Genomic DNA, 21,703 nt, shown 5'->3' on the forward strand with positions numbered 1-21,703 from the left:
ATGATCAGGAAGGCCAATGGAATCTTGGCCTTTATTGCAAAGAGGATGGAGTATACAAATAGGGAAATCTTGCTTCAGTTATACAAGATATTGGTGAGGCAACACCTGGAATACTGCGTGCAGTTTTGTTTTCCATATTTGCGAAAGGATATACTTGCTCTGGAGGCAGTTCAGCGAAGGCTCACTCGGTTGATTCTGGAGCTGAGGGGGTTGACTTATGAGGAAGGTTGTTTAGATTGGGCCTCTACTTATTGGAATTCAGAAGAATAGGTGGTGGTCTTATCAAAATGTATAAGAGTATGAGGGTATTGACAAGGTGGATGCATAGAGGATGTTTCCACTGGTGGGGGAGACTAGAACTTGGGGGCATGATCTGAAAATAAGGGGCCACCCATTTAAAACTGAGATGAGGAGAAATGTATTTTTTTAGAGGGTTGTAAATCTGTGGAATTAACTGCCTCAGAGAGCTGTGGAAGCTGGGACATTGAATATATTTAAGACATAAATCAATAATTCCTTAAACGATAAGGGGTTATGGGGTTACGGGGAACGGGCGGGAAAGAGGAGCTGAGTCAATGATCAGATCAGCAATGATCTTATTGAATGGCGGAGCAGGCTCGAGGGGCTGTATGGCCGACTCTTGTTCCTATTTCTTATGTTCGTATAACTGGGACACAAGGGGACAGATGTTGTGTGCAGCCAGCCAAAGCCCTGGATATACCTCACTTGGGGGACTGTGTTCAGTCTCTCCACGAAGGCTTCGCAACCGTCCACTTCTGAGAACTTCGCCAAGATACCAACTGTTCTTGCATTTTTGCGTGGTTGTTCATTGCCTCGTCGACAATTGATACACTCATACTAAACGATGAAATTGAGTACTGTGAACAATGAGTAAGTGTGACATTTGCTCTTTTAATTAGACTCTAGAGTGCAGGTACCTCATGGGTGGTCTGCTTATATACCGTACTCCCAAGGGATGCTGGGATACTTTGGGACTCCAACATAGGCCCTCTGGTGGTCGTGTGATACAGGTTGCCAATGCTTAAATACACAACACAAGGTGTGCACAGAAATCAACCATCAAAAGCCCTGTCATTAACCACAGGGGTTTCCGGCAATTTTCTGATCGCAAAGTGCTTTCAGTCCTTGTCCGTAAAATTACAGACGCGGAAATTGGGGAGTTTAATGACTTTGAAAGGAGAACATTGTTGTTTGGTGCAGTTCCGGTCAGAGAAATGTTTGTGAAAGGAACTTTATGCAGAGAGAGGGATTGAAGATTTCAGCTTAATGCTGAACACTTATCTCTGGGCACTGACCTAAGCAGCAGCTTCTGTCGTGCAGAGGTTATCACATTTCTCTCACACGTGAAAAGTTCCTCGTTCAAGCCTGGGCAGAAACATTATTTCTCAAGCAAAAACTTGTCGGCAATAAAATTGAAGAACAGCTGTTTTGAATACATTCTTTCATGAGCAATGAACATTTAAAACCAGTCTCCCCAAATACAGAGTGTGTAAAATCAGATAGGGTTAAAACTTCTTCAAGGATTAAAGTTTCATTTATTATTGAAGTTCAGTTACTGAAGTTTCAACTGTCTCAATTCGCATTTCTTTCGTTCTGTGAAACAACACGATTGTTTTATATCAGCAGCTCTAAGCTGCTTTTGAAAACCGCAAACAACTTATTAATTATTCCCTCTTCCCAAGTTCCACAGCTCAGAGAGTTATTGTCCATCCCTGGGATGCAAGCTACCTCGGACCCGGGCCAAAGCTCCCCGTGCACCGAGCACAGGCTCAGGAAAACCCCGGGAGACAGGATATCCCAGTCACTGGGCCTTCCAGCAACACTGAACAAGCGCCCGATCTGAAACGTTCCAGAGTAATAACTTGCAATTTCAGCATCGAACAGTAAGGAGGGCCGAGCGATCTCAGGCGCTGCTTACATGTCCCTCATTTCGCATTTATTTCATTGTGCAAAAGAAGAACATGGGTTCATTAATGAGGTTTTCCTCTGAAAGCAACAAAAAAGTTTAAGGAAATGTAATCGCCCAAAGTTGCGGCTCTATCTCACGACCCTGCAAGTAAGTGTCTCATGCTCTACCGACTGGGCTAGCCAGGCTTCGCAACATCTACCCTGTCAATCCCCTTCAGAATATTATACGTTTTAATGAGATCACCTCTCATTCTTCTAAACTCCAGAGTGTATCGGCGTATTCTACACAACCTCTCACCATAAGACAGTCCTCTCATCCCAGAAATCAATCTGGTGAACTTCTGTTTTACCACCTCGCAAGCAAGTGCATCCTTACTCAGATCAGGAGACCAAAACTGCGCGCAGTACTCCAGGTGTCGTCTCACCAGGGCCCTGTACAATTGTTGCAAGACTTCCTTACTCTTGTACTGTGGGCTATATATTAGGTATTATCGGCCGAATATCCTGTTTTTCTGCTGATCCAGTTGTACAAAAAGTTATTAAAATTCGAGTCGCTCAGCAACTGGAGTACCTGCATCTCCAAGTGGATGTCTCACGACCAGGACTCTAACCCGGCAAGTATTGTGAACCGACTGGTGCCTTTATAGGCAGGGCTGCTGCTAGCAGTCTCTTTCAGAGAACAGAGAACAGAGCCCGGAGTCCCACAATCCTGAGTCCACCACATTGGGCCAAACGGCCAACCGCATGCTGGCGCTGAAGAGGAAATCACAGGGCCCACCAGTCCAGCTGTAAAGGCTACACTTGTAATGTCTGTAACATGAAGGGCCACCTCCAGTGAATATGCAAGAGAAATCGTCCTCAACGAGTCGATGAAGAGTTGGCCGATCATCTGGAGTCCAGCGACAATGAGGTGTATGGAGTGTTTACCTGCACCACCGAAAGTTCCCCTTTGAAAAAGAAAGTTGAAATCAACTATGATCCAGTCACGATGGAGGTGGACACAAGGGCGAGCCAGTCACTGATGAATCAGGCGGCATTTGAGAAACTCTGGGACAATCTAATCGAACGCTCTAAAATGATCCCGATCGAAGTGAAACTGCTCACCTTCACAAACGATACATCCCAGTGGTTGGCAGCGTGGATGTCCAGGTGTCCCATGGCGGCGCGATGCACAGGTTACCTTTGGCGATAGTTGCTGGGGATGGTCCAAACCTATTAGGAAGAAGGTGGATGAAAAAGATTACTTGGAGCTGGGAAAAGCTTCAACCTCCAGCGATCGACGTCCTCCGCGGCCCCAAGTTGGATCCAGCACAACACCTGAAAAACCAACCGCCCAACTCGACGTGAGACGACGACACAGACCGCTCAACCCAACGGCGAGATGATCCAGCCGAAACGACCTTACCTCACCTTCCACGCTCCGGTGGCAGGACTCCAGAGGAAGAAAATTCACGTAGAAGGTGACTTCCCAGCTTCCGTGGCAGAACCTCGGGAGAAAAGGAACACCGCAGCCTACCTTATGGAGAGAAAGAAGATGGCGTCCGAACAACGAGGTGAAGAACCTGAAGTCAAGATGGCGACAGCCAGATCACAAGGGAGCAACACGTGATGCCGAGCGGCGAACCGGATTGGGGTAAAGATTTCAAGATCCTCTTAAAGGAGACCGGTAACACATCACAATTAAAGGGACAGTTCCACTCTTAATACAGCGATGGTGGTGATACATATGTAAAAGATGTAACTGACAATTTCAAGTTTGCAAATGTAACTAATCATGATGAGTCGGGCGATTGCGGTCAGAACCAATGTATTGTCAGAGTAAACGAAGTGATGACGTGCGATTTACATGCTAGCCGACAAAACCAAGGCCGTCAGCACCCAGGTCCAGCGATGATGTAGCCTGCCCTTCCGGGACCAATGTGATGCCCCAGGGAGTGTGCCGACACACAGAGGGAGCATACCAGCTGCAGGGCCAGTGATCAGCGGACGGCAAAGGCACCACTACCGGTACCCTGCCCCCGATCGGCTCTACCGCTCTGGCCACCAGGGCCAGTACTGGGAGCTAGCGGATAGTACCCTCCTGCCCTCCCAACGGTCCATGGGATGACAAGGCTCCCACTATCGCTGAAGAGCAGCAGGGAGACACCGCAGTCCTCAACGGAGAACACTCCTGTGGCTCTTCCCAACACTAGGCAACGGCAAAGCCTCTGAGACTCAGCCAGGTCAGTAATCTGAGTGCACCCAGCTTACAGTGGACACAGCGCCGCCATCAGACAACCTGGACGCAGTCTGGTTACTCTGGAAGTCGTGTCCTTACCCACATGCACCTACACAACCCAGGGGCAAGTTTGTGATACCATGTATATACCTTACCTGTAAAATGTATTTGTTCCACTAATGCAGAACCCAAACAGTGATGTAACTAATCCGACGTTTTTTTTGTTTTTTCTGTCTGTACAGAACTGCACATGCAAGTTTTGAGCCACATACATGATCAAAGTATTGGCGTGGGGGGATGGATGTATGTAGCCATGCACACACGTGCATCACACCCAGAACCCACTCAACCCCCACTGCAACCTCTAACTATCCACTGCTGATCATTTCCCAATGTCGTGGCAATAAGGACTTGGGGGTCCACAGGGAGAGAGCCAAGCCAAAGCATTGACAAGGTGTAAGGGCTTTGGGCACTCAAGTCTCGGGCCAGAGCACACAATGAAAAGCCCAGTGGCACAAGACTACGGAGAGAGTGATGTTGTGTATATATAATATAAGTATACTCCCTGTACACTCAATGTACAGTTACATAAGACGACTGGATATATCTTCACACTTGATACACTATGCCTGTACCACCAAAGGGTGCAACTGGTGGAGACTTAGTGGTCACCTCTACACGACGGGTCACCGGGTATAAAAGGGATCTCACTATACTGTACCCTCACTCAGGAGCTGTAATAAATGGACTAAGGTCACAACAGTTCAAGTACAATAACTTGCCTCATGGAGTCATTATTTGAGTGCTTACAGACACAATAGAAAGAGAGTAAACATTAAATGGTAGGACATTGAGAATTGTAGTGGAACAAAGCGACCTGGGAGTGCAAGCCCACATATCCCTTAAGGTAGCAGGCACGGTGAATTAGCTGGTTAAGAAGTCATGCAGAATGCTTGCCTTTATTAGACGAGGCATAGAATACGAGTGCAGGTGGGTTATGCTTGAATATAAAACACTTTTTTGGCCACAGCTGGAGTATTGCGTGCAGTTTTCGTCAGCGCTTTACAGGAAGAATACTGTTATTGCACTGGAAACTTACAGAGGAGATTTCAAGGATGTTATTGGGAGTGGAGAATCTTAGCTCTGAGGACAGATTGGATATGCTGGGTTTGTTTTTCTTGGAACAGAGGAGGCTGTGGAGAAAGCATTATTGAAGAGTATACAATTACGAGGGGCCTTGATATAGTGGATAGAAAGGGCCTATTTCTCTTAGCAGAGGGGTCAACAAGTCGTTGGTAGAAGGTGTAGGGGGGATTTGAGGGGAAAATTCTTCACGCAAATGTTTGTGCGGCTCTGGAACTCACTCCCTGAAAGGGTGGTAGAGGCAGAAACACACACCACATTTAAAAAGTGCTTGGATGTGCACCTGAAGTGTCGTAATCTGCAGGGTTATGGACCGAGAGCTGGAAAATGGGATTAGGCTGGAGAGCCTGTTATTTGTCGGCATGGTCACGATGAGCTGAAATGGCCAACTTCCGTGCTGTAACCTTCTGATTCTATAATTCTATGAAAAATAATCATCTAACGTGGAGCTCGCACCAATACCCTGAGATTAAGAATCTCATGATCTACTGACTGAGTTAGCTGGGCTTCTGCAAAATGCACCTTTTTGTCGTTGATTACAGCCAGGCGCCTGTTGGCTCTGCCCCAGATGTTTAAGCTTGCTGTCGAGGAACTGCCAGGATCCTCTTGAATGGTGGACCAGACTTGAGGGGCCGAATGGCCTACTCCGACCCCTAGTCCTTACATGTTCATGATCGTATGACCTTTCACAGGAGAACAAACTCGCCCCTGACCATGCATGAGGAGAAAGCTCCATAAAATATTTCCACCCACTGAGCTTTCACATGTGATGCGAACGTGTTAACCTCTACACTGTGGAAACATCTCCACTTTCAGCACCAGGTCAGACGGAAATGTTAAGTGAGCAGGTGAACTGCAGAATCCCACTTTTAAGGAGTTCACCGTGGTGTCAAACAATGAGTTTCACTTAATGTTTAAAAACAGGAAGTATCAGAAGTATGATGTGAACACACACCTCCAGAGGAAACTGCAACCAATAAACAAACAACCTTAGACCGCTCGGCCAACCTGACTATTTAGGGTTAAGTGTGGCCTACTGCAGGTTTATTTTGAACTTTTGTGTCCTGTCACATGAAATAAATGACGGCAGCAGGCGGATCTCTGCCTGACAATGGGGAAACAGTGAGACAGACCTTGGAGCAAGGTCTGGTTATTGCAAAACAGCAAAGAAAATATTAATTCCCGAAATATCCGAAAGAACAGTGACCTCGACGTGATCTGGTGTCAGACGCGTTACCGTTGCGCCACGAGGGCTATACAGCACATAGGAAATGTTTGTCTTTCTGAAGGTTTCACAATACAAGGAGCTTTAAAATCCCCGCCCATTCTCACCGGGTGTCAGAAGCAGCGCTCACCTGCCAGTCACCGTATGTTTTTTTGTGAAACTTTTGTGTTGCTTTCATGGGAAAGCATCATTAATTAACCCATCACCTTCTTTTGCACAATGAAAGAAATGCTAACTGAGGCAAAGTCGATACTTCAACCATTTTCTTCTGTACTTTGCATAGAAACATAGAAAACATAGAAAACAGATGCAGGAGTAGACAATTCGGCCCTTCGAGCCTGCACCACCTTTCAAGATGATCACGGCTCATCATTCACCTAAGTAACCCTTTCCTACCTTCTCTCCATACCCTTGTTACCTTTAGCCGTAAGGGTTACATTTAACTCCCTTTTGAATATATCTCACGAACTGGCCTCAACAACTTTCTGTGGTAGAGAATTCCACTGGTTCAGATTTCTCTGAGTGAAGAAATTTCTCCTCATCTCGGTCCTAAATGGCTTACCCCTTGTCCATAGACTGTGACCCCTGGTTCTGGAATTCCCTAACATCGGGAACATTCTTTCTGCATCTAACCTGTCCAATCCCGTCAGATCTGTATTTGCTTCTATGCGATCCCTTTCTTCTAAATTCCAGTGAATATAAGTGTAGTTGATCTAGTCTTTCTTTACATGTCAGCCCTGCCTTCCGGGAATCAGTCTGGTGAACCTTTTCTGCACACCCTCAATAGCAAGAACGTCCTTCCTCAGATTAGGAGACCAAAACTGCACACAATATTCCAGGTGAGGCCTCACCAAGGCCTGCAACCGCGCACATACAGAGGCTGAACTCCAGGATATAGTCGACGTACTTACTGAAGTGTATGAAAGCATGGGGCTTACGCTAAACATCCGTAAGACAAAGGTACTCCACCAGTCTGTCCTCACCGCACAGCACTATCGCCCAGTCATGAATTTCCACGGCGCGGCCCTGGACACCGTGGACCACTTTCCATATCTCCATAGCATCATATCAACAAGAGCAGGCATCGACGACGAGATCCAATACAGCCTCCATGCGCCAGTGCAGCGTTCGGCCGCATGAGGAAAAGTGTGTTTGTAGACCAGGCCCAAAAAATTGCCAACAGGCTCATGGTCTACAGGGCTGCAGTAATACCTTCCCTCCTGTAAGACTCAGAGACATGGACCATGTACAGGAGACACCTCAATTTGCTGAAGAAATATCAGCAACGATGTCTCCGCAAGATCCGACAAATCCCCTGGGAGGACAGACGCACCAACATCAACGACTTTATTCATGCTAACGTCCCCAGCTTTGAAGCACTGAGCACACTCGATCAGCTCCACTGGGCAGGCCACATAGTCCGCATGCCAGACACGCGACTCCCAAAGCAAGTGCTCTACTCGGAGCTCCTTCATGGCAAACGAGCCAAAGATGGGCAGCAGAAACTCTACAAGGACACCCTCAAAGCATCCTTGATAAAGTGCAACATCCCCATTAACACACAGGTGCCCCTTGCCCAAGACCACCCGAAGTGGAGTAAGTGCATCTGAGACAGCGCTGAGCACCTCGAGTCTCAATGCCGAGTGCATGCAGAAATCAAGTGCAGACGGCAGAAAGAGCGTTCGGCAAACCTGTCCCACCCATCCCTTCCCTCAACGACAGTCTGTCCCACCTGTGATTGTGTCTGTGGCTCTCGTAATAGAGTGTTTAGCCACCAAATAACTAACTTTAGTAGTGGAAGCAAGTCTTCATCGATTGCTAGGGACTACCTATGTAGATTCTAAAATTTGTGGAAACCCCACATTGTTTGGACTCACTGAAAAGGAAATTTGATTTGGAACTATTAAAGATAAAGTGTGGGATCCTAAAAAGCATATGTAAGAAATCTACGAGTCTTAACCAAGTTTGGGATTTTAAAAGGCATGTTTGGGCCTGTTGGGAAAGCTGCAGTAACAGAGGGGTATGGTTTAGAATTTGGATATTGTAGCGAATCATTTTGTCTTGGGGAGCTGTTTAACTGAAGCCAGGCCCCCAGAAAACATTAGCATTTAAACAATCGACCACGGAAGAAATGTTCCACCTCACCCACATTACCCAAATATCACATACATATTCCAACACCTTTTCAACATGTATAGAAATATCTGGCTCAGCCCAGACTTCCCGAAGCCACAGCAGTGCTATTACAATGGACAAGAGTTCATTGGTTCATAAATAAGGAGTTTCGCCATCCCAAAGTCTATCAACATCAGATTCAACATTGAATCAAGTCTCAGTTAGCTAGCCCGCCAAAACTTCAACAAAGAATACCACATAAAATCAATGGGCAGCAAAACTTAAACAAAATAAACAATAGATTTGGCACGAAGATTAAGCAGCTTCTCAGAGTATAACTGGCGGCCTTTTGTATCAAGGGCAATCTATTTTCCTGACCATTACTTTGGAACAATAAGATCAAGCTCGATAGCACACGGCGAGAAAATACAGGAAGATACATCACGACATCGGAGAAAAGAACTTCAAAAAACCAATCAGTGGAACATCAATACCAACTGACTTGGCAACAGCCATCAACCGGACCACCGCGACCGACGAAACTAACCTGGAAAATTAACCACCAAGAAAACCGGGGTCCACGCAAGTTTTCCAATCTACAATTTGTGCCAAGACTGTCCAGTCGGTAAAAAGTACCTAAAGAACTTAAAACCCTCTTGATGACAAAGGAAATTGGGTACTCCCCAGAAATAAATCCAAAATGTGTCCAACCGCATCAGCGGACTCACCCCAACTGGCTTCAATACACAGCAGCAGTCTTCTAGCAAGTCCGGCGTATGGCAAGGCAAACCGGCTATAACCAAAGAATCCCGAAACCGTGAAACAGCCCTAGCTGTCAAAGGACCGATCTGGAGAGCATGAATCCCTGGAGCCCTAGAGTTTGAACAAGTCAACATAGAAACATAGAAAATAGGTGCAAGAGTACGCCATTCGGCCCTTCGAGCCTGCACCACCATTCAATATGATCATGGCTGATCATTCAACTCACTACCCCTTTCCCACTTTCTCTCCATGCCCCTTGACCACTTCAGACATATGGGCCATATCTAACTCCCTCTTGAATATATCCAATGGACTGGCATCAACGACTCTGCGGCAGGGAATTCCACAGGTTAACAACTCTCTGAGTGAAGACGTTTCTCCTCAACTCAGTCCTAAATGGCCTACCCCTTATCCTAAGACTGTTCTGGACTTCTCCAACATCGGGAAAATTCTTCCCGCATCGAACCTGTTCCGTTCCGTCAGAATCTTATACATATCTATGAACTTACCTCTCATACTTCTAAACTCCAGTGTATAAAGGCCCAGCTGATCCAGTCTCTCCTCATATGTCAGTCCAGCCATCCCTGGAATAAGTCTGGTGAACCTTCGCTGCACTAACTCAATGGCAAGAACATCCTTCCTCAGAATGGAGATCAAAACTGAGCACAATATTCCAGGTGGGGCCTCACCAAGGCCCTGCACATTTGCATTACGCCATCCCTGCTCCTATGCTCAAATCCCCTAGCTATGAAGGCCAACATGCCAATTGCCTTCTTCACCGCCTGCTCTAACTGCATGCCAACTGTCAATGACTGTTGAAACATGACACCCAAGTCTTGTTGCACCTCGCCTTTTCCTAATCTGCCACCATTCAGATAACATTCTGCCTTCTTGTTTTTGCCACCAAAGTGGATAACCTCACAATTATCCTCATTACATTGCATCTGCAATGCATTTGCCCACTCATCGAACCTGTCCAAATTACCTTGCCGCCTCTTAGCATCCTACTCAAAATCATACCGCCACCCAGTTTAGTGTCATCTGCAAACTTGGAGATATTACACTCAAATTCCTTCATCCAAATCGTTAATGTATATTGTAAAGATCTGGGGTTCCAGCACTGAGCCCTGCAGCACTCCACTAGTCATTGCCTCCCATTTCGAAAAGGACCCGTTTATCCTGACTCTCTGCTTCCTGTCTGCAAACCAATTCTCTATCCACGCCAGTACATTACCCTCAGTACCATGTGCTTTGATTGTGCACACCAATCGCTTATTTGGGACCTTGTCAAAGGCCCTTTTAAAGTCCAAATACACCACATCCACTTGTTCTCCCTTGTCCACTCTACACGTTATATCCTAAAACATTCCAGAAGATTTGTTAAGATTGATTTTCCTTTCTCAAATACATGCTGACTGGGACAAATCATGTCACTGCTTTCCAAATGCGTTGCTATTTCATCCTTAATAATTGATTCCAACATTTTCCCCATTACTAATGTCAGGCTAACCGGTCTATAATTTCCAGTTTTCTCTCTCCCTCCTTTTTTAAAAAGTGGTGTTACATGAGCTACCCTCCACTTCATAGGAACAGATCCAGATTCGATCGAGTGTTGGAAAGTGATAACCAATGCATCCACTATTTCCAGGGCCACATCCTTAAGTACTCTGGGATGCAGACAATCAGGCCCCGGGGATTTGTCGGCCTTCAATCCCAACACAATTTGCCGCCTAATAAGGATATCCTTCAGTTCCTCCTTCTCACGAGACCCTCGGTCCCCGAGTACTTCCGGAAGATCATTTGTGTCTTTCTTCGTGAAGACAGAACCAAAGTATTTGTTCAATTGACCTGACATTTCTTCGTTCAACATTATTAATTCACCTGAGTCCGACTGCAATGGACCTATGTTCGTCTTCAACAATCTTTTTCTCTTCACATATCTATAGAAGCTTTTGCAATCAGTTTTTATGTTCCCGGCAAGCTTCCTCTCATACTCTATTTGCCCCCTCCTAATTAAACCCTTTGTAATCCTCTGTTGAATTCTTAATTACTCCCAGCCCTCAGGTTTGCTGCTTTTTCTGGCCAATTTATATGCCTCTTCCTTGGTTCTAACACTATCCTCAATTTCCCTTGTTAGCCACGGTTGAGCTACCTTTCCTGTTTTATTTTTACTCCAGATTGGGATGTACATCTGTTGAAGTTCATCAATGTGATCTATAAATGTCTGCCATTGCCTATCCACTGTCAACCCTTTAAGTACCATTTGCCAATCTATTCTAGCCAATTCACGCCTCATGCCGTCGAATTTAGCTTTTCTTAAGTTGAGAACCCTGGTCTCTGAATTAACTGTGTCACTCTCCATCTTAACAAAGAATTCTACCATATTATGGTCACTCTTCCGCAAGCATGAATCCCTGCAGCCCTAGAGTTTGACCTAGTTAGAGAGTAAGTTGGAGTTAGGAGATATTTCTGCTGTTTCTATTTCCTGCAATCCAGTATTCCCATTGTTTAGAACCTTTTTGTAAGATTTTACAGTTTTATTGGAGTATATTTGTGTTATTTGCTTTCTTGAATAAAGTCCATACCTTCTTTGTGCAAAACAGTTGTCTGCTGTACTTTATCACACTCTGATTAATAAATCCAAGGTAGAGAACCAGGGAGTGGGAGCGACTTGAAACAGTTCTGGTCAGGAAGGCAAGTTGACAGACCCACCACTCCCTACAGAATGGCGACCACGGCAGGACCTTGGTCAACAGGGTGTGATGCATTCGGCACAGTTTTTGAGGAAAGAAGCAAAATGGAAGAGAGGATTTCCTCTTACATATTCAATGAAGTCAATACAACAAAGAAATGGTACTGAACCTGTTGCGCGCTAAGCGTGCTGTGGACGCTGCAGCCAAATGGACTGAGAGTAAGAACCATAAGCGCTCTTTGGAGAAAGCAATATGGTAAGTCTGTCCACACCTCCTGGATCAGCAACAAGCACCTCACAGCACTCCACCCATTTAGTAATTCACTAACCTCGTGCCAGCTCCGCCTAGCTTCTGAAGCCTGCACTGTTTACGGGCGTTCCAATTGCACTATCATGGGAATAGTAGTGATGATGCCGGTCATGGGTGGGATACCCCGAACCGCACCGGTATACAGGGTGGAGAACATTGGGGTAATTAAAGGGGGTGCACACGTTCATTTCACAGCGGTCCCTCTGTATGTCATAACGTGGGAGCACGCTATGACAGGTGCTGAACTCTCTGCGAAATGGAGCCAGGGTGTCCATATAATATTGTGTCTCCAGCACTCGAACACGTATTCGAAACTGCAGTGCGGGTTTAAAGCTGCTGGCGCACAGCCTATCAACTGTACCATGGAGGTAATTGCACAAGACCATGTTCCTCCACAGGTTGGGACATATTGTGTCACCACCAGTGCGCCCCACTACATGCATGGACAGCACATCTGGTGTCCGATGAGTGAAAGGAATTTTCGCTTTAAACCTGAGGCAGAAGTTCAAGTGGCCCAGGAATGTATTGTTGCCATTCCCGAACACCCCACTGTTCACCTCACTGTAAGTGAAAACATCACCAACCTGCAGGATTATGTCACACATTTTGGTTAAGAAGTCCCCTCTCTACCCGAACATCTTTCCGCCCTATTGAAAGCTGTAGAAGTATCACAGAAACATTTCTATACTCGAGAAAAAAAAAACGATTTATCTAGGGGGCGACATTTTAGAGATCACAGTTCCATCCTGGTGGGATATTTTCAGAAATATAGAGGTCCCTCCCTGGATCAGAATAGCATCCCACGTTTTAGTTCTCCGCAAGTTCGTGATGATTTTTTATTTCTGGTGTACTACCTGCAGGCTGAGGGACCGAGGTCGTCGATCCCGGCACCAGAGGGTGCTGGACGAGCCCGAACAGTACTTAAGGATTGTATCAGGGAGGGAAACACAAAATATGATAGAACACTGGAGTAAAATCGCAGTTACCCGGTGAGGTCCAGTTTAGATTCCACCTGCTGTAAAAACACAGAGGTCAAGTATTAAAAGGCTTTTACTGTGTGTGTTTTACTGTGTATTTTTGAGAAACTGGAGTAATGGACGGGTGTTGGAAACTCTCTCCGCTGTAATGTAACTTATGACTGAATTTACATGTAAACAGTAATACATTTCAAGGGGGAATGTACGTTTGGATTTAGCTCGGTAAATTACAGGGGAAGGTTGACTCTTGGGTGTCAGGAATTTTGCTCACCTAACATGACACTCAAGCATGTAGAATGTCACAGGGGGGATTGCAGGGTTGCAAAATTCGTGGGAAAACCCCCCAGTGTTTGGATTCATTAGAAAGGAAATTTAATTTGGGAATATCAACCATGAATTTGAGATCCTAAAATGCTTATGGAAGAAATCGATGAGTTTTTAACCAAGTTTGGACTTTTAAAGCTGAATGTTGGGTCTGCAATGAAAGGTGGGGGGTCAATCTCTAAAAGGCCAGTTTGGACATTGGAGCTAATCGAATTGTCTGGGAACTGTTTACCCTCGAATCCTGCCCCCAGAAAACATTAGCATTTAAACAATCGACCTCGGAAGAAACATTATCCACCCCACCCACAGGAACCAAATGTCACATACATATTCCATCACCTTTTCAACAGGCACAGAAATATCTGGCTCAGGCCAGACTTCCCGAATCAAAGAGCAGTGCTATCACAATGGACAAGAGCTCATCAATTCAGAAAAGTCGATCAACGCCAGTTTAAAACTTAATCAAGTTTCAGTTAGCTTGGCAACAAAACTTCAACAAAAGAAATGTTAGATTTGGTGCGAAAGTTAAACAGGCTCTCAGAGTATAATCAAGAGAGCTATCTCTATTCTGACCATCACAGAAATAACTTTTCTGACCAAGCACTTTGGAACAACAAGATGGAGAGCACATGGCAAGAAAAAGTAGGAAGAAACATCGCAATATAGGAGAAAAGAATTTGCCCCAACTGGCTTCAATACGCAGCAGAGCTCTTCTGCCACGTCCGGGGAACGCCAAGGTAACCCGGCTACAACAAAAGAACCCCGAAACCGCAAAACAGCCCTAACTGTGAAAGGAAGGATTGGTGAGCACTATCCCTGTTGCCCGAGAAACTAACTTAGTTCGAGAGTAAGTGGGAGGTGGGAGGTATTTCTATTTTGTTTACTTCCTGTAACAAAGTATTCCCCATTGTTCAGAACCTTTTGTAAGATTTTACAGTTTTATTGGTGTGTCTTTGTGTCATTTGCATTCTTGAATAAAACCCAAACAGTTGTCTGCTGTACTTTATCACACCCTGATTAATAAATCCAGGCTGGAGAACCAGGGAGTGGGAGTGACCCACAACCGCTTTGGTCAGGAAGGCAAACTGACTCCACACACCATCCCCTCCACTTTTTCACACTGTTCATCACAGCTTCTACTTCAGTTTTGCCAGGTAAAAAGTGCTTTAGCATTCTAATGCATTAATGCAAAATGCTTGGCATGAAAACAAAATTCAAGTTAGGGAGTAGGTGACGAGTTTTGGGGTTGAGGTGCGTCTCTTTCAATCTTTGAAATTTCACCAAGCAGAAAAACGGTGAATCCAACTGTCCCTGTAAGCATTCTGTTCACGTTTAATCACAGGAATATCCGCAGTCAGGAGCTGAAAAGTAATAAAAACCTAATCCCGGCTTCGGGACAGTAAGGAAGTCTTGCTACAATTGTACAGAGCCCTGGTAAGACCACACCTGGAGTACTGCGCACAGTTATGTTCTCCTTGTCTGAGGAAGGATATACTAGCCTTGGAGGTGATCCAACAGAGGTTGACCAGATTGATTCTTGGGTTGACAGGACTGTCTTAAGTTGAGAGTTTGTGTAGATTATTCCGATGCTCTCTGGAGTTTAGAAGATTGAGAGGTGATCGCATTGAAACGGACAATATTCCGAAGGGGATAGACAGGGTAGCTGTTGAGGAGCCCGGCTACATCAGTCGGTAGAGCGTAATCTGAGGATCGTTAGTTTGACCCCACGTTGGGCAATTACTTTTCCTTAAGTTTTATGTTGCTTTCACTGGAAAACATCATTAATGAATCGATGATCTTCTTTTCCACAATGAAAGAAATGCGAACTGAGGGAGAGTTGATAATTTAATAATTTTTTCTATGCTCTGCATAAGAACACAAGAACCAGGAGCAGGAATCGACCATTTGGCAATTCGAGCCTGCCTTCTTTTGCACTGAAACAAATTATAACCGTGTTTTTAAATGAGAAGTGCGAGATATTTAGAGGGCGCCTTTCAATGCTTCACAAAACCATTCATTTCGTGAGATCCACCCGGGAACGATTCCCAGTTCAGGAAATAACTTTGATATCACCATTTGTAATTGAAGTGGAGTAATTTTATGAAGTTAGATGTATGTCCCAAAGGACTGCAGAATGGTGTCAAAACAAATGAGTTTGTAATTAAAAACAATGTTCGTCAGGAGTGGGATTCAAAACCACTTCTCCAGAAGAGAATGCGATCTGAATGCAGCACATTAGACCGCTCGGCCATCCTGACTGTTGGATGTTTCAATTCCAAGTTATTACTCTGGAATGTTTCAGACCGGGCGCTTGTTCAGTGTTGCGGGAAGGCCAAATGAACGGGATATCATCTCCGCCGGGGTTTTCCTGAGGCTGTGCTCGGTGAACAGGGAGCTTTGGCCCGGGTCAGAGGTAACTTGCATCCCAGCCAAGGACAATAACCCTCTGAGCTCTGGAACTGGGGAAGAGTTAATAATTACTGAGTTGTTTGCGGGTTTCAAATGCAGCTGAGACCTGCTGGTATAAACAGGTTGCGTTGTTTAGCAGAATGAAAGAAATGCGAACAGGCACAGTCGAAACTTCAATATCTGAACTTTCGTAAATCATGAAATTTTATTCCTTGAAGAAGTTTTATCCCCTATCTGATTTTACACACTTGGTATTTGAGGAGATTGTTTTTAAATATTCATTGCTCATTCGACAATGTACCCGGGTCTGCTTCTGTTCAAATATATTGCAGACAAATTTTTGCTTCAAAAATAATGTTTCCGCACGGGCTCGAAACAGGGAATTTCTTTCGTGAATCAAACCTGATAATTGCCACTCTATGGAAACTGCTGTTTAGCTCAGTGCCTAAAGAGAAGTGTTACGCAACATGCTGAAATGCTCAATCCCTCTCTCTGCAAAATGTTCCTTTCACAAACATTTCTCTGACCGGAACTGCACCAAACAACAATGTTCTCATTTCAAAGTCATTAAACTATCCAATTCCCATATCTGCAATTTTAAGGACAAGGACTTTGCGATTAGAAAATTGCCGGAAATCCCTGTGGTTCATGACAGGGCTTTTGATGGTTGATTTCTCTACACACCTTGTGTGATGTATTTAACCCTTGGCCACCTGTATCACACCACCACCAGCGGGCCTACCTGTTGGAGTCCCAACGGTTCGCTGCATCCATTCGGAGCATGGTATAAAAGCACTCTGGAGTCTTATTATAGGAGCTGATGTCACACTTCCTCATTGTTCACAGTACTCAGTTTCATTCTTTATTATGAGCGGATCAATTGGTGACGAGACAACGAAGAACCTTGCGAAAATGCAAGTAACTGTTGATATTACTTGATAACAGCACAGCTGTCAATGGTTGCGGAATACATTTGTGCAGACAAAACGCACATTGCCAACCTGGAACTGCACGGCACCGAATCCTCTGAGAAAAATAATTAAAGGATTTGTCCATGAATGGGCTACGATCCACCAAACTTGCAGTTTATAGCTGAACGGACTGATCCATTGCACCACAGAGACTGATAGATACACATATTGCAAGACATCCCTGTGATTCTTCAGAGAACACAGCACACACAGCTTTCTGACATGCAGGCTGCTCTCTCGGAAATCTCCGGAAAGAGCCTGTTCTCTTTCATGATTAACCATACAGTTGCTTTACACAATACGTCCTCATCCACAGTGTGGAGCTACAAGCATTACATGCTTACAGACATTACAATCGCAAACTAGGGTGTCAGTCTGTTAAAGCTTCAGATTGCTGTGACCGGGATGGAACTTTTTCACTCTCAGTTGTACTTTTCCTAAATAAAGTGTGGGACATTCATTGTGGATGTGTGGAAGCAGACTGGTCCCGCACACTGCAGACACTTCCATGTCACCGCCAACCAGTTCTCCCGCAGCCGGTGTGATCTACCTTCCAGCCTTCCGGTGCCTTGTCTGTGATGACTTATTCTGATTGTCCCGAAGCCGGTCATCAACAGGGTTTTAAGTCATTTCGGTAATTTTTACCTGATGGACAGTCGAGGCACAAATTGTAGAGTGGAAAAATTGCGTGCACCCCGGTTTTCTTGGTGGTTGATTTTTCTGGTTGGGTCCGTCGGTCGCGGTGGTCCGGTTGATGGCTGTTACCAAGTCAGTTGGTATTGATGTTGCACTGATTGGTTTTTTGAAGTTCTTTTCTCTGATGTCATGATGTCTATTCCTTGGTTTTCTCGCTCTGTGCTCTCGATCTTGATCTTGTTGTTCCAAAGTACTGGTCAGAAAAATAGGTTGCACTTGACACGATAGGCCCCCAGTTATATTCTGAGAGGCTGCTTAATATTCGTGCAAAATCTAACGTTTCTTTTGTTTGAGTTTTGCTGCCCATTGATTTTAAGTGGTCTTCTTTGTCGAAGTTTTGGCGGACTAGCTAACTGAGACTTGATTCAATGTTTTAATCTGTTGTTGATAGACTTTGAGATGGCGATACTCCTTCTTTATGAACTGATGAACTCTTGACCATTGTAATTGCACTGCTTTGGCATCGGGAAGTCTGGGATGAGCCAGATATTTCTATACATGTTGAAAAGGTGTTGGAATATGTATGTGATATTTGGGTCATGTTGGTGGGGTGGATAATGTTTCTTCCGTGGTCGATTGTTTAAATGCTAATGTTTTCTGGGGGCCTGACTACGGTTAAACAACTCCCCCAGACAAACTGATTAGCTACAATATCCAAATTCTAAATCACACCCCTCTGTCACTGCAGCTTTTCCCCACAGGCCCAAACATGCATTTTGAAATTCCAAACTTGGTTAAGACTTGTAGGTTTCTTCCATATGCTTCTTAGGATCCCAAACTTTATGTTTAAAAGGCCCAAATCGAATTTCCTTTTCAGTGATTCCAAACACTGTGGGGTATCCATGTATTTTGGAATCTACGTAGGCAGTCCCTCGGATTCGAGGAAGACTTGCTTCCACTCCTAAAGTAATTCTTTGATGGCTGAACAGTCCAATACTAGAGCCACAGACCCTCTCACAGGTGGGAAAGTTAGTCGTTGAGGGAAGAGATGGCTGGGACAGGTTTGCCGAACGCTCTTTCTGCTGTCTGCACTTGATTTTTGCATGCACGTAGCGTTGAGACTCGAGGTCCTTAGCGTCCTCTCGGATGCACTTCCTCCACTGAGGGTGGTCTTGTGCCAGGACTCCTGGATGTCAGTGGGGATGTTGTACTTTATCAGGGAGGCTTTGAAGGTGTCTTATAGATTTTCTGCTGCCCACCTTTGGCTCGTTTGCCATGAAGGAGCTCTGAGTAAACCACTTGCTTTGGGAGTTTCGTGTCTGGCATGCCGACTATGTGGCCTGCCCAGCGTAGTTGATTGAGTATGGTCAGTGCTTCAAAGCTGGGGACGGTAGCCTAAATAAGGTCGTTGATGTTGGTGCGTCAGTCCTCCCAGGGGATTTGTAGGACCTTGTGGAGACATCGTTGCTGATATTTCTTCAGCAACTTGAGGTATCTATTGTACATGGTCCATGACTCTGAATCTGACAGGCGGGCAGGTATTACAACAGCCCTGCAGACCATGAGCTTGGTGGCAGTTTTGAGGGCCTGGTCTTCAAACACTCCTTTCCTCAGTCGGCCGAAGGCTGCACTGGCGCATGAAGGCTGTGTTGGATCTCGTCGTCGAGGCCTGCTCTTGTTGAAAGGAGGCTCCCGAAATATGGGAAGTGGTCCACGGTTTCCAGGGCCGCGCCGTGGATCTTGATGACTTGGTGGTAATGCTGTCCGGTGAGGACAGGCTGGTGGCGGACCTTTGTCTTACGGATGTTTAGTGTAAAGCCCATGCTTTCATACGCCTCAGTAAATACGTCGACTATATCCTGGAGTTCAGCCTCTGTATGTGCGCAGACGCAGGCCTTGGTGAAGCCTCACCTGGAATATTGTGTACAGTTTTCGTCTCCTAATCTGAGGAAGGACGTTCTTGCTATTGAGGGAGTGCAACGAAGGTTCACCAGACTGATTCCCGAGATGGCAGGAGTGACATGTCAAGAAAGACTGGATCAACTCGGCTTATATTCACTGGAATTGAGGAGAATGAGAAGGGATCGCATTGAAATAAATACAGGTCTGACGGGATTAGTCAGGTTAGATTCATAAACATTGTTCCCAATGTTGGGGAAGTCCAGAACCAGGGGTCACATTCTAAGGACAAGGGGTAAGTCATTTAGGACCGAGATGAGGAGAAACTTCTTCACTCAGAGAATTCTGAACCTATGGAACTCTCTACCACAGAAACTTGTTGAGGTCAGTTCGTTAGATATATTCAAAAGGGAGTTAATTGTGGCCCTTACGGGTATGGAGATAGATCAGGAAAGGGGTACTGAGGTTAATCATCAGGCATGATTATATTGAATGGTGGTGCAGGCTCGAAGGGGCGAATGGCCGACTTCTGAACCTGTTTTCTATCTTTCTTTCTTTCTATGTTTCTATGCAAAGCACAGAAACAAATGGTTGAAGTATCGACTATGCCTCAGTTAGCCTTTCTTTCATTGTGCAAAAGAAAGTGATTGGTTAATTAATGATGTTTTCCCATGAAAGCAACACAAAAGTTTCACAAAAACACATTAGGTCACTGGCAGGTGAGCGCTGCTTCTGACACCTGGTGGGAATGGGCGGGGATTTTAAAGCCCCTTGTATTGTGAAACCTTCATGTAGACAAACATTTCCTATGTGCTGTATAGACCTCATCGCGCAAGGGTAGCGCATCTGACCCCAGATCACGTCGAGGTCACTGATCTTTAGGAGAATTCGTAAACTAATATTTTCTTTGCTGTTTTGCAATAACCAGACCCTTGCTCCAAGGTCTGTCTCACTGTTTCCCCGGTGTCAGGCAGAGATACGCCTGCTGCCATCATTTATTTCATCTGACAGAACACAAAAGTTCAAAACAAATCTGCAGTTGGCCACCTATAGCCCTATATAGTCAGGATGGCCGAGCGGTCTAAGTTTGTGTGTTCAAATAGCAATCTCTTTTGGAGGTGTCGTTTCACATCCAACTTCTGACATTTCCGGCTTTTAATCATGAAGCGAAACTCATTGTTTGACAGCACGACCAACTCCGAAAAAGTGTGATTTTGCAGTAAACCTGCTCGCTCAACAATTCCGTCTGACCTGGTGCTGAAAGTGGAAATGTTTCCGCAGTGCAGCGGTTAACACGTTCGCCTCAATCGCGCAAGCTCACCAGGTGGTAATATTTTATGGAGATTTCTCCTCATGCATGCTCAGGGGCGAGTTTGTTCTCCTGTGAAAGGTCATAAGATCAGAAACATGAAAGAATTAGGGGCCGGAGTCGGCCATTCGGCCTATTGAGCCTGGTCCACCATTCAAGAAGATCCTGGCAGTTCCTCGACAGCAACTTTAAACATCTGGGGCGGAGCCAACAGGCGCCTGGCTGTAATAAACGACAAAAATTTGCATTTTGCAGAAGCCCAGCTAACTCAGTCAGTAGAAGATGAGATTCTCAATTTCAGGGTCAGAGGTGCGAGCCCCAAGTTGGGTGATTATTTTTCATAGATTTATAGAATCAGAAGGTTATTGCACTGAAGGAGGCCATTTTGGCCCATCGTGACCTTGCCGGCCAACAAGAGGCTATCCAGCCTAATCCCACTTTACAACTCTAGGTCCATAACCCTGCAGGCTACGGCACTTCAGGTGCACATACAAGCACTTTTTAAATGTGGTGAGGGTTTCTGCCTCTGTCACCCTTTCAGGCAGTGAGTTCCAGACCCACAAACCTCTGCGTGAAGAATTTTCCCCTCAAATCCCCCCATACACCTTCTACCAATGACTTAAAATTTATGCCCCATGGTTGTTGACCCCTATGCAAAGGGAAATGGACCCTTTCTATCCACTCTATCAAGGTCCATCATAATTTTACACACCTCAATGAGGTCTGCCCTCAGCTTCCTCTGTTGCAAAAAAAACAAACCCAGCCTATCCAATCTTTCCTCATA

This window comes from Pristiophorus japonicus, unplaced genomic scaffold (assembly GCF_044704955.1).
Source record: "Pristiophorus japonicus isolate sPriJap1 unplaced genomic scaffold, sPriJap1.hap1 HAP1_SCAFFOLD_33, whole genome shotgun sequence".
In the NCBI taxonomy this organism is placed as follows: Eukaryota; Metazoa; Chordata; class Chondrichthyes; family Pristiophoridae; genus Pristiophorus; species Pristiophorus japonicus.